This window comes from Carassius carassius, chromosome 42 (genome assembly GCF_963082965.1).
Source record: "Carassius carassius chromosome 42, fCarCar2.1, whole genome shotgun sequence".
Taxonomy (NCBI): Eukaryota; Metazoa; Chordata; class Actinopteri; order Cypriniformes; family Cyprinidae; genus Carassius; species Carassius carassius.
In genome coordinates this window covers 1,941,020-1,953,677 of record NC_081796.1, presented here as the reverse complement: position 1 = coordinate 1,953,677, position 12,658 = coordinate 1,941,020, and positions in this window count along the sequence as shown.

Here is a 12,658-nt window from a genome sequence, read left to right as displayed (position 1 = left end):
TGAACCAATTCACTCATTTGCCAATTGGTTTGATCAAGCCTTTGAACAGAATTGACTCAAAAGAATGAATCATTCGCGAATGTGCATCGCTCATTGCCCATAGAAAAGTAGACGGCGCATTTGGAATAAACTGAAGCATTATAACATTTATTGCATTAAGATAAAGTAACGAGAGGAGCGTCGCCCACAGTAACGAAGTAAAAGTAAAGATTTTTCCCCAAAAATTTACTCAAGTAAGAGTATAAAGTACCCATCTTTAAATATGCTCCGAAAAGTATTAGTTACCCCAAAAAATTACTCAAGTAAATGTAACGAAGTAAATGTAACTCGTTACTACCCACCTCTGCACTCTTGGCATTCTCTTGATGAGCTTCAAGAGGTAGTCACCTGAAATGGTCTTCCAACAGTCTTGAAGGAGTTCCCCGAGAGATGCTTAGCACTTGTTGGCCCTTTTGCCTTCAGTCTGCGGTCCAGCTCACCCCTAAACCATCTCGATTGGGTTCAGGTCCGGTGACTGTGGAGGCCAGGTCATCTGGCGCAGCACCCCATCACTCTCCTTCTTGCTCAAATAGCCCTTGATGCCTTCAGTGTGACTCTACAATTTTCATAGTCATGAAAATAAAGAAAACTCTTTGAATGAGAAGCTGTGTCCAAACTTTTGGTCTGTACTGTATATATATATATATATATATATATATATATATATATATATATATATATATATATATATATATATATATATATATATATATATATATATATATATAGATCATGTGACACTGAAGATTGGAGGAATGATGCTGAAAATACAGCTGCACATCACAGAAATAAATTACACTTTAACACAGATTCACACAGAAAACAGATGTTTTAAATTGGAATAACATTTTACTGTACTTTTATTACTGTATTTTTTACATACAGTAAATAAATATGCAGTACATTTTTACATGTTGTTATTATTGTATTTTATTACTTTATTTATCATTTATTATTATAAACTAATAGAAAGAAATGAGAGTAATGTCAAGGCCCAAGCTTCTGAATCACACTGCTCTCATGTGTCACATCAGCAATGATAACTGTCACTCTTATCTTCTCTAAATTTCAACTCTAATTAAAAATAAATATTTCTGGTATCGCTGCCAATCGCCGTAGTGTGAGATCGCTTCTCTAGGCCCTGTTCCAAATGATTTGTCAGCTCTAGAAGTCCTTCTCCCAGTTTGAGGCAATGAAACAGAGACTGTTGGCTTGTAGTCTTGTGTTTTGCAAAAGGGCACATTGTAGATGCAAATGGGCCTCATGAGCACCCTTCTGAACCATAAAATTGCAAATGGGACACCCTACTGTCTTGTTCTCAAAGGACAAGACAGACAGGCAAGTGTGCCATTTGGGACAGAGCCTTAGACACACTGTCTGAGCTATTATAATGTAAGTCTATACTGTTGGAAGCAAAACTGATAGTCTCAATGCCAAATGCTTTGACAGACGCTCACCAAGACCTTGTACAAATTTCTCAGACCATATGGCTTCCCTTTGAAGACAGCGACGTGGCTCCTCCCAATCCACTCCGGCTTTCCTAAAACACCCTAACTTGTCTCAAATCTCATAATCAGGCGTAAAATGTGACGAGGGGACGGCAGAAGGAGCTGTGGCGTTTGGTCCAGAGTGTGTGGACTCTGTGTGGGTCAGTCGAACACAACATGGACAGAAAGAGCTGAGAAACAAACCGTAGAGCCTTCACTATGTAAATCACACCAATTGGGTGACCTTTGCATCTAATCAAATTTTCTTAAAGACACTCTTATTAGTATTGCAAAGTAATCCATGTGGGAAGTCAAGCGAGGCTGAGAAGAAAATAGAGCGACGGCTGAAGCATATTCGAACCTCAGCTGCTCTGACATTAAACTTTGACATCGAATGTGCCTTAAAACAGCAAACGGTGAGCCTGCAGACGGAGATACTGTGTGTGTTGCTCTCTGAGGACTCGCTGGGATTCCTGATAACCTGTGTGTGTGTGTGTGTGTGTGTGTGTGTGTGTGTGTGTGTGTGTGTGTTTGCCTCAGCTTGGCTGCAGTGACGGGAGGGTCTGCCCGTCTTTATTTGTCTATCTGGGTGTCTTATTTGTCAGGGCGTTGTTATTTTCTCTCAGTCCACTGTGACAGTATCTGTAGACGTACTGGCAGAGAAGCTGTTCATGTTTGATGAACAGCTTATTTTGTGTGTGATTTTTAGAGCTGTCAGTTTAATCTCTTCAGATCTTCTAATATGGCTTGTTTGAATACTAAAGTTATCTGAATGTCAGACACATCAGAATTGGTGAGATGCATCTTGATACACCTCAAGATACTATGTAGGGTACAAGAAAAGATTTTCAGTAAATATATTCTATTTTAATCTTAATGAACCAACAATTTGTATTTTTATTATTATTATTATTAATAGTTTTATTGAGCATGGATGCATTCAATTAGTCGAATGTGATGGTAAAAACTTTTGTAACGTACAAAAGTTTTAGATTTTAAATAAATGTTCTACTAACTTTCTGTTCATTAAAGTACCCTAAAAAATCACGGTTTTCACAAAAATATTGTGCAAATATTGTGTTCAACATTGATAATAATCAGAAATGTTTCTTGAGCAGTAAATCATCATATTTTCATGATTTCTGAAGATCATGTGACACTGAAGACTGGAGGAATGATGCTGGAAATGATTAAATATAATTTGATATTCCTGAAAATGCCAGGAATAAATTATATTTTAAAATTGTAATGATATTTTCAAATCAAAATAGTAATGTTTTTACTGAGTTTCTGATCAAATAATGCAGCCTTGGTCATTTTAATACATTATGTGTGAATATACCGTACACTTAAAAATTGTATATAAGTTAATAAAAAAATTCATGTTTTATTAAATAGTTTATTTTATTAAATATATCATCAGTACACTTCAAAACCAAATTTATATTATGTATTTTTTTAACCATTGTTGTCTAATGCATACCTTAGTTATTTCTTTTCGAGGTCCCCTTTAGCTTCACTCAACCCACACAGATGATTTCCCATGATTTCATCAAGCTATCTTCCCCATCTCATGTAAGTGATCTCATACTAAAACAGTGGCTGAGTCACATGAGCCTTTGACATAAGCCTGACAGGAAGAGATCAAACATTAGACCGATACCTTCGACCTTAACATCCCCACACACACACACACACACACACGAGTGTAACAGTATGTGCCCCGGCTCGTGTTTACACACCCGCGGTGAAGGGGGTCTTGTGTTCTCATATTTCAGCCTCTAATCTCTCCTGTATCTGTTAATCTTTACTATCTGAGCTGTGCCTCTGTTGTAGGGGCTTTCCTGTGCTCGATGCTGGAGACTGTCGTCTCTGTTTCGGCTGTGAGCTGGTCTCCAGCAGACCCCCGTCTCACCGTCCTGTAAGATGTGGTCAGCAGGGGGGTCCTATAGCATCACCACCTGTTGAGATAATTATTGACCAAACACATGCTGTTTTGAGACAATGGGAGTTGTCGATGCTTACACTAGTCCCTTCTAATATTTGGACTGGTCGTCTTGAGTTTTAAAACTACTCAGGTCTGCAGAAATGTGCTCTGGGTCTCATTACTCATTAAATGCCTGGGTCTTGGCTTTTGGTCTAGACCAACGCAATCACAGGTTACGAATTGGCAAGAATTTAATGACTAATAATACTACACTGTTTAAACAAGAAAGCAACTGTAACATTAAATGTATATATAAATATATATATATATATATAATCTTTCTAAAATAAGATCAATGCTTACTATTAACTAGTTAATTATTAGCATGCCTATTATATTAACATATTGGCTGTTTATTACCATATTATTCTTCCTTAATCCTTACCAATACCTAAATTTAACAATTGCCTAACTAACTATTAATGAGCAGCAAATTAGGAGTTTATTGAGGCAAAAGTCATAGTTAATGATTTGTTAATAGCAAGAATTGGACCTTAAAAAAAGTGTGACCAATTTTATATATAATCTTTATATATATAATATATAATCTCTCTCTCTCTCTCTCTCTCTCTCTCTCTCTCTCTCTCTCTCTCTCTTTATTATATATTAATGTAAAATATTATTAAGAAATGTGTGTGATGATATTTACAGTTTTTTATCATTTCTTATGTAAATATTTGAAGGTCTAAAGATGCATCTCTTTCATAAACTCTCGTCTCAGTCCTAAAACACTAAACTGTTTTATTTAAAAAGGAAAACTATTCTTTCTGTAATCTCTCTTTCATCTCTGTTCTAGTCTGTACTTTTCTGAGCAAATTTAAGACTATGTAGAGCAGCACTTTTGAAGTTAATGTTGCCTTATGTGTCACTTTGGATACAGGCATCTGCATTGATGGGTTATATATTCGATCACCGGTCTGGCTCTTAAAGGCTCTGGTATTTGTCTGGGTCTTGGAGGGTTTAGTCTGATATGATGCCAGAATACTTCTTTTGCATAGAGAAGCAGATAAGTTGAGTTACTCTATTTCCAAATATCATTTCTTCCTCACATGAAGAAAGATCAAAAGAGGATCCGTCTCATTTGCAGCCTGATTCTGTCTCCGCCATGAGGGAAATGTTCAAAGGCCGATGCTCACAAAAGTGATGTTTCATACTCTGAGTCGGATGGATTTGCTACAAAAACCCAGCCATCCCCTCAATCTGAGCAGATTCTGCTTCATCTCAGCACAAATCCACCGACAGAACATTTCTCTCCGAGTGTTCGGTCGGGTGCAGCGCTCGAGCTCTCATATTTAACTTCCTTTTGAGTTTTAGCTCTTGCATATGGATGTCTAACTGGGATATTTCATCCCATCTGCCTCTTTTCACAAGCAGAAAATGTCGACGAGTGTGTTGAAATGTGGTGCAATGAAAGCGGTCTCCATTTCTTGTAAGGTTTTGACTTGGTGTATCTGCAATCCAATTAAAGCGAGGGTGAAGCTTCTGCTGTGTAATCCTCGGATGGATCCTTTGAGCGCTGATCATTCCTTTCAGGATGAATCATTTGATTAGGCATCAAAGTTTGCATGATGCTGACAACCTCCTGATGAAATGGGGTCATTTGAGTCAGTATTTGAGAAGCATTACTGCAGTGAAACGTGTGCCTCTGTGAGATCCATAGGAAACACCTTGTCGCTGCAGAACTATGACAATGGCGCTGTTCTGTGATGTAAAACAAAGCAGATTCTGCTCACACTTCCTTCATTTCAGCTGCTTTAATCACACGATGCTCTGATTTTGTGATCACATCTTCTCCGTCTTGATCTGTCCCAGTGTATCAACACTGTAAGTTTTAGTTTTTTTCTTCTTGTTTCTAATCAAGGGGTTCTCACTAGGCTTTGCATCTACGCTAAGAGCAAAAAGCTGAAAGGCTGAAAGGGAACAGCAGCCCCTGTGTGGATTTTACTGATGAAGCACTGGGCCTTGAAATAGCTCTTGGAAGTTTGTGATATTAAAAGAGTTTCTGGGATGTTTGCCTTAGTCGGATCACACAGATATGCACACATAAACAAACCTCTCAAAATGTTGGAAGAAAATGATTCTGATATTTCCTGGAGATATTATTGTGGGTGATGTTTACACACATTGCTGTCATTATGGTAAGGGTGGTTGCTAGGGTGTTGCCAGGTAGTTTCTAGATAGTTGCTAGGTGATTTTTATGAAGAGCAACATCTCAGTTTTACAATCTTATTATAATTTGTGAAAATGTCGAACTTGTCTAATCTCATTCGTACATTTTCATAGAATCTGCTTACGCACCATTGGCATTTGTTCATGGGTGATGTTAGGAGTGATCTTTCATGCTTACTTTTTTTTAGCGTATGTTTTGGCATGTTTTCATGAAATCACCACATTGTTGTTAAATAGTAATATCGTCCCATGAGATTGTGTTGGTCATAAACCGCATACATATGTAGAAATGTATTTTAGATTAAACATCTAAGTACAACATTTTAATAAAAAGCTTTACTTGGTTTCATTTATGCATTTATTTATTTATTTATTTGTTTAGTACAAATTAGGGCTGGGATAAACGATTATTTTTTAAACGATTAATCTAGCGATTATTTTTCTGATGCATCGATTAATCTAACGATTAATTTTTCGGGCCGATTCGATTTCGATTATCTCCCCATTAATTGACTACAAACAATTTATACATGTTGATTTACATATCTGAATGAAAAAAACATGAATTCCTTAACATTGCAATATATGTTTATTGCTCTTAAAATTACAAAATAAAAGACTGACTAAGAATGCATTACTTTGCACTTGTATAGAGATAGCATTCAATAAAACCTTGAAGCCTTGAAAACACATAGCTTACTGAAACAAGCTTACTGAACACAGAGGGCCTAGTTTACTGAAAAAAAGTTCTTCTTTCAGATGAAAATAAAAACAACTTGATATCTAGCATTCAATAAAAAAGTTCACCCAAAATACTTGTTTAGAGCAATTGAAAGAATACAGTTACCAATGTAAACTTGAGGGCTTTAAGCTAATACAGAGAGTGCTTTTACAAAAAATAAAAATTAACAGTGGGAGCCAGCAGCTTGTCATGGAGAAAAAAAAAATCTCTGAATGCTCCACGTGAAACTTTGGCGTTCCCCCCTTTTTCTATCGTGTCTAATGATTTTGGTTAATATGCACGAGAGAGAGAGAGAGCGCAAGACAGCGCTCGTGTAGTTTTGAAGACTGTGAGTGCACGAGCGCGCGTGAAACTTTGGTGTTTTTCTATCGTGTTTAATGATTTTGATTAATATGCACGAGGGAGAGAGAGCAAGAAGCGCTCGTGTTGTTTGAAGACTGCGCGCAGTTATATAACGTTGGACAGAATGTTGATTCGCCCATCGTGTATATTCAGCACACATAAGGTAAACGTTTTGCAAACGTTTTTTAGAGAAATAAAAACAGGTCGACGAATCGATGCGCATATTTTGCGTCAACTTATTTTTTGCATCGACGTCATCGATGACCTCGACGCATTGTCCCAGCCCTAGTACAAAAGTAATTAATGAATCATGATTTGTTTGTGGAATCATTTGCGCACAGATATCATTGACAAATTTGAATTAGACTCATTGTGATTGCTAAATGTAAGTGTTTTGTTTTGTTTTTTCATCATTGAAAAGCAAAAATCATGGAAAGTAATGATTTAAATGCCACTTGGCAACGTTAATACTCAGAAAGTAATCTAAAGGATGTTTTCAGAAATGTTTCAATAAGAATAATCCTTTTTTTTCTCAAATATTGAAATTGTATTTAATGTTTGTAATGATGTGAGCTGGTTGCTACAGTAGTTGTTTTCATTATTATGTCACTACCATTTATTTTTTATATTTTTTTAATACATTGATCTAATCATGAAAATAGTCATAGTTGCTGGTATGGCAAACATAAACATATAGAATTGGTTGTTTATTTGCATAGCATATTTAACGATACATATGCGGTTTTAAACTGGTTACAGAAAGTCGTTCTTTAATGACCCCACTGAGCGAATAATAAATAAACGTGAGATCTGCTTCACACAGTGTAAGAAGTGTTTAGAATATTTACCCCTGGTTAATTGTAGTAAGAGTGACTGTGGTATTTTAAATAAAACGCTGACATTTTATGAAAGATCAGGAAAGGTTTGTCTAAAATTGTAACACTTCTAAATACACAGAGGTCATGCATGCAGATCCAGCTCATGTCAGTGCCATCTGCCAGTTACATTTACATTAGCTTTTATGGTGCTGTTTCATCCCAGATGTAAGTGAACTTTAGAGACTTCATGCGGTAAATGCTATTTTATTAGCAATAGCAGTCCAAAACCTCAAAAATAAACAAACCCAGTCTTTCATGTGGCTTTAGCATTGGCAGAAGAGATATGAGAATCAGCCACCCTCTCATTTAGAGGCAAGGCTAAAATTATCATGACTTATTAAGAGGTTGAAATCAGAAAATTGACAAGGTTTCAAATTGGGTGGCCGTTTTACAATAATGCCAACTTTACTACACTTACAATTAATATGCAAAATGCTATATTAATACTAGGTTCATAGTAATCAGATGAATGGCTGTTTTTGCCTTTTGAGTGGTTACTTGTGAAATGAAAGAAAAGATGCATTAACAGAACTCAAATGTACTCAGACAAACTGAATGTGTGCTTTTGTTCGCTGCTAATTATTCCTCATGAATGTATGAAAGATAACTCAGGACAGGAAGGAACAAATTTGTTAAATGGACTCACCATTGTTCCCGCAAAACCACCATCATTTAAGATATGGCAGCCATAGATTCTGTGAAATTGCTCAATCTCATTGTTATAGAGCCTTATTACCCCCTAGAGACTAGAGTCTAGTCAAATACAATTTTATAGAAAGGCTGCCTCGCTCTTTCTCCTTCTGTACCATCCGGAGAAGTGGCAGGGATTCCTAAAAGTGATTGGTCATAAACTGATGAGATGCTTTCGTTTAAGAAACGGGTCTAAAATTGAGGAATGTTTAAACTGATGTGCTCTTCCAAATCTTATCAGAAAATGGACTAAATGCACATACTGTGTGTTTTCCCACTTAAATACAAGTTGAGTTTCTGCAAAGAATGCATTCATGAGATGTCAATATGACCCTGATGCAATCACAATGGATGCTGATTTGTTTATAACATCTGATTTCCTTTCAGTGGCGCCTGATTAGCATATGCTGAGCAATGCATTTACACTTCCTTTCTGTCAGAACAACAATAGGTCAGTGAACTGGACAAATGTGGCCACATCTGATCTTTGTAATGGGTAACCAGTCAGGTCAACACTTCTGCCAAACATCAACCAATAACAACATTCTTTTAGGTCTGAAAACAGGATAAGCACCTTTCTGTTACTACAATAGCAAGATTTATGTGAACAAAACCTTTTGTATAAGTTAAATCTTTGCACCTTCCTAACTTTTTGTAGTCCTGTCAAATAATGAATCAAGACATTAGTACATGAGACCATTTTTATTTGTAAGGTGATCACCTTGAGGTTATGTGAACGTGTGGCATACTACTATTGGATAATACTGTTTTGTTAATGCATAACATGTACTCTATCATGTCAGAGTAAAATACAGCGTATTTTATGGAAACCTATCCATCACATAAGAAAAAGTACTTCATAATTATGACATAGCTAAGTCAACATTTTTGTCATAATGATTTTTATCTCATAAATCTGACTTTACCATTTCATAATTATGACTTAGTATTTAAAAATTTTGTAGTATAATAAAACTTTTTCTTTCTTTCTTTTTTTACATTGGACAAACCAGATGCATTTTTTAAAGTGTTATAGCACATGTGCTAATTTTCAACACCTGTCCATAGGGGCTTTTACAACAGAAAAAATACATTGTAAAAAAACAAAAAAAAAAAAGAAAAAAGAAAAAAGAAAAAAAAAAGAACACCACAATTTACACATGGGAACAACTTTGGACTGATTTAAGCCGCAGTTTGAGCTCTCTGGTGAAGATGTTAATATTGTTCTGCATTTTGAATCCAGTGGGGAGAGAGTTCCATAGTGTAGCCCCTCTGGAGGAGAAGCTAGACTCTCCCAAAGATGTTCTGAACTTCAGGAGCACACAATCCCTACTAACTGAGGCTCTGGTGGAAGGTCTAAAAGAACCCTGGCGCCTCTCCATGAGCCAGACAACAGTGATGACACACAGTTGTTCAAACATTTAAAAGTCAATTTCAAAATACTAAAATTGACAAAATTTTCAAAAGTAAAAAGCTTATGCTTTTGTATGATATCACAATGATGCCATCTTCTAGTTTTTTGTCAAATCTTAATTGCCTGTTTCTATAGAGAAAGAACTGGTTTCAAAGTGGACGCTGATGTTTGTGACCATGCTGTTATAGAGTATGACAAATGTGAAAAAACCTTTGCATGCATAAACAATAAAGCCGCGTGATGTGACAACTCTCCTCTAATAAAACGAAAACAGTTCAGATTTGATTTGACTTTCCTGCAAACATGATTTACTTGACTTTGAAACTTCAGGTGTTTATCCAAGATTATGCCCAAGTATTTCGTTTCATGAACCTCATGAATGGGTTCATGGTCTAAATGAACCTCAAGAAAAACACATTGAGAAGGTTTTCTGTGTGTTTAGAGTTAAATAGGACAGCTGAGGCCCTTTTTTAACCCATAATTAAATATTTCTATATTATAATTATGACAGAGTATCTTAAAATTTACTTTTCAACCCATAGTTTCAGCTTTTTATCTCATTATTTTCTCATAAAAAGTCTTTCTAACCAATAATTTGTCATAATAATGACATTTTAACTTTCTAACCCACAATTTCTACACTTTGTACTTTCTACTTTTTATACTTTCTACTTTCTTTACACTCATAATTATGACTCAGTATCTCATAAATTCTCATCATATAGGCCTCTCTCATTATTTTAATCTAATGTTGACTTCTGTAGTCCTGTACATGCCCACTAATGTGATTGGACGCTCCATACGTCACATCCTCTAATAAGCATGTGACGTATTCTGTGTAATAAACTATTGAAACATTGGTGTTTTTTTAAACTGCTGTCTCTTTGTATATGATGATAGTTTTCTCAAAATAAGTAAAATGCACATGAAGTGACACAGAGCAGTTCTAGAAATTATGTTTATGTGCTCGTGTACTCCTATATTGAGGCAGCAGAGGTTGAAAACACTGCGAGTCTCAGTAGGCCTATGTGTAGTAAATGAAACCATGTCTTTGCCATTAATTTACAGGAGGGGCGGACTGGGAAAAAAAATCAGACTGGAAAATTCAAACTCATACAAACAAATTCATGGACAAAACTATTTTTTTGTATGGACCTGAGATAAAAAAAGGTTTAAATCTTTAATTTGGGGACATGCAAAATAATTAAAAGTTCTCTCCTGAACTGCACCTTCACTTCCTTTTTTCTCTTCAGTCTCTTTATTTTGCCCTGTTATCCATCTCTCTCATGACTTTAATACTCAAGATTGAACAAAACTATACTTTACAATACAATACTCTACAATACTACAATATCTTTATAGAAAAATCCTAATACTGTACACGAGTCATGTTTTTCCCTTACAAAAGTTAAACATGCTTTTATTAGCCTATATAAAAGTAAAATAACCTTGTTTTGTTTTTGTTTTTTTTGCAAATGGATTTGTATTTATTTTTAAATAAATACATTTGTAAAATAATTTTACATTTTTGGTTACCACAGTTAAACAATAGTAACCATTTTCTCTGGATTTATAGTTAAATATTAAAATGTTAATTTTCGTAAGGGTTGTGTTGTTGTCTGTCGTAGCTCCCCCTAAACCTATTAAAAAAAATCTGATTTTTTTTTCAGCTAAATTACTACTGTAACATTACAACAGATAATACTGATGTCCTTTATATAGTATTTTTAGTGATGACTGATGAGCAACGTGCTGCTGCTTGATTAAATAAATAAAAAAACAAAGACAAAAAAGCATCTTTACAGATGAAACTGACCTGAAACCCTGAACAGTTCTGCTTCTCTGCTCCAGCAGTCCACTCTCTCTCTCTCTCTCTCTCTCTCTCTCTCTCTCTCCCTCTCTCTCTCTCCCTCTCTCTCTCTCTCTCTCTCTCTCTCTCTCTCTCTCTCTCTCTCTCTCTCTCCCTCTCTCTCGCATTGATTACTCGGAGTCTGATCCAAACCGTTTGGCGGAGGCGCGGAGATCGCGCGAGTCATGACTAACACTTCATGACTTATTAGAGATTTAATTATCAAATGGCGGATTCGCAAATGATCGCTTTAGTACATTCGGCAGGCAATTATACAATAATGATATTAAATAGTGGGGCAAAATCGGCTGCCAGGCCACCGGGAATTGTCCCGGTTCTCCCGGTGTCCAGTCCGCGCCTGATTTCCACAGACACGCAGAATGTGCAAGTCATATATTGCATTTTTGGGGCTTAATATTCACAGACACTAGTCCATGTCATGTTTTGATTCAAGTGTAGGCTACTGACCTACTTTTGATTTAGTCATCCAAAATGTGGCATATTCCGTCCGCGTTAGGCATTCCGTTTTTATGAATGACTGTATTTCCGCATCCCAGAAATTATTAGGGCGGTAGGCTACGTCTCAGAATAGTCAGTGCAATTTGGGAAAGAAATCAGTTAAATCTGTATGTGGATGTGTGTAAATATTCAAATGTAATCCCCTTTGTAATCGTTAAAAATTTCATAAGTAACTGTAATTTAATTACTCATTTTTTCGTAGTAACTGTAACTAATTACAGTTACAATAATTTTGTAATTAAATTACGTAACGCCGTTACATGTAACTAGTTACTCCCCAACACTGGTAATGCTGCTATAGGGCTTGGGCGTCGTGACGTCATTACTTGTCGTGGCCGCCACGTTGATGGCCTCCTTTACTGCTACTCGGACTACTGCGCAGTGTTTAGATGTACTCCCCTCTCATCCGTGTGTCTTAATTTGATTAATTAAAAATCATACCATAGTAAACCGTTGCTGTATTGTGGGGTGTAATAACACATAATCGCCATGGGGAAAATAAAATGAGAATGGATTAACTTTACACCGCTTTCCTGCTTGGA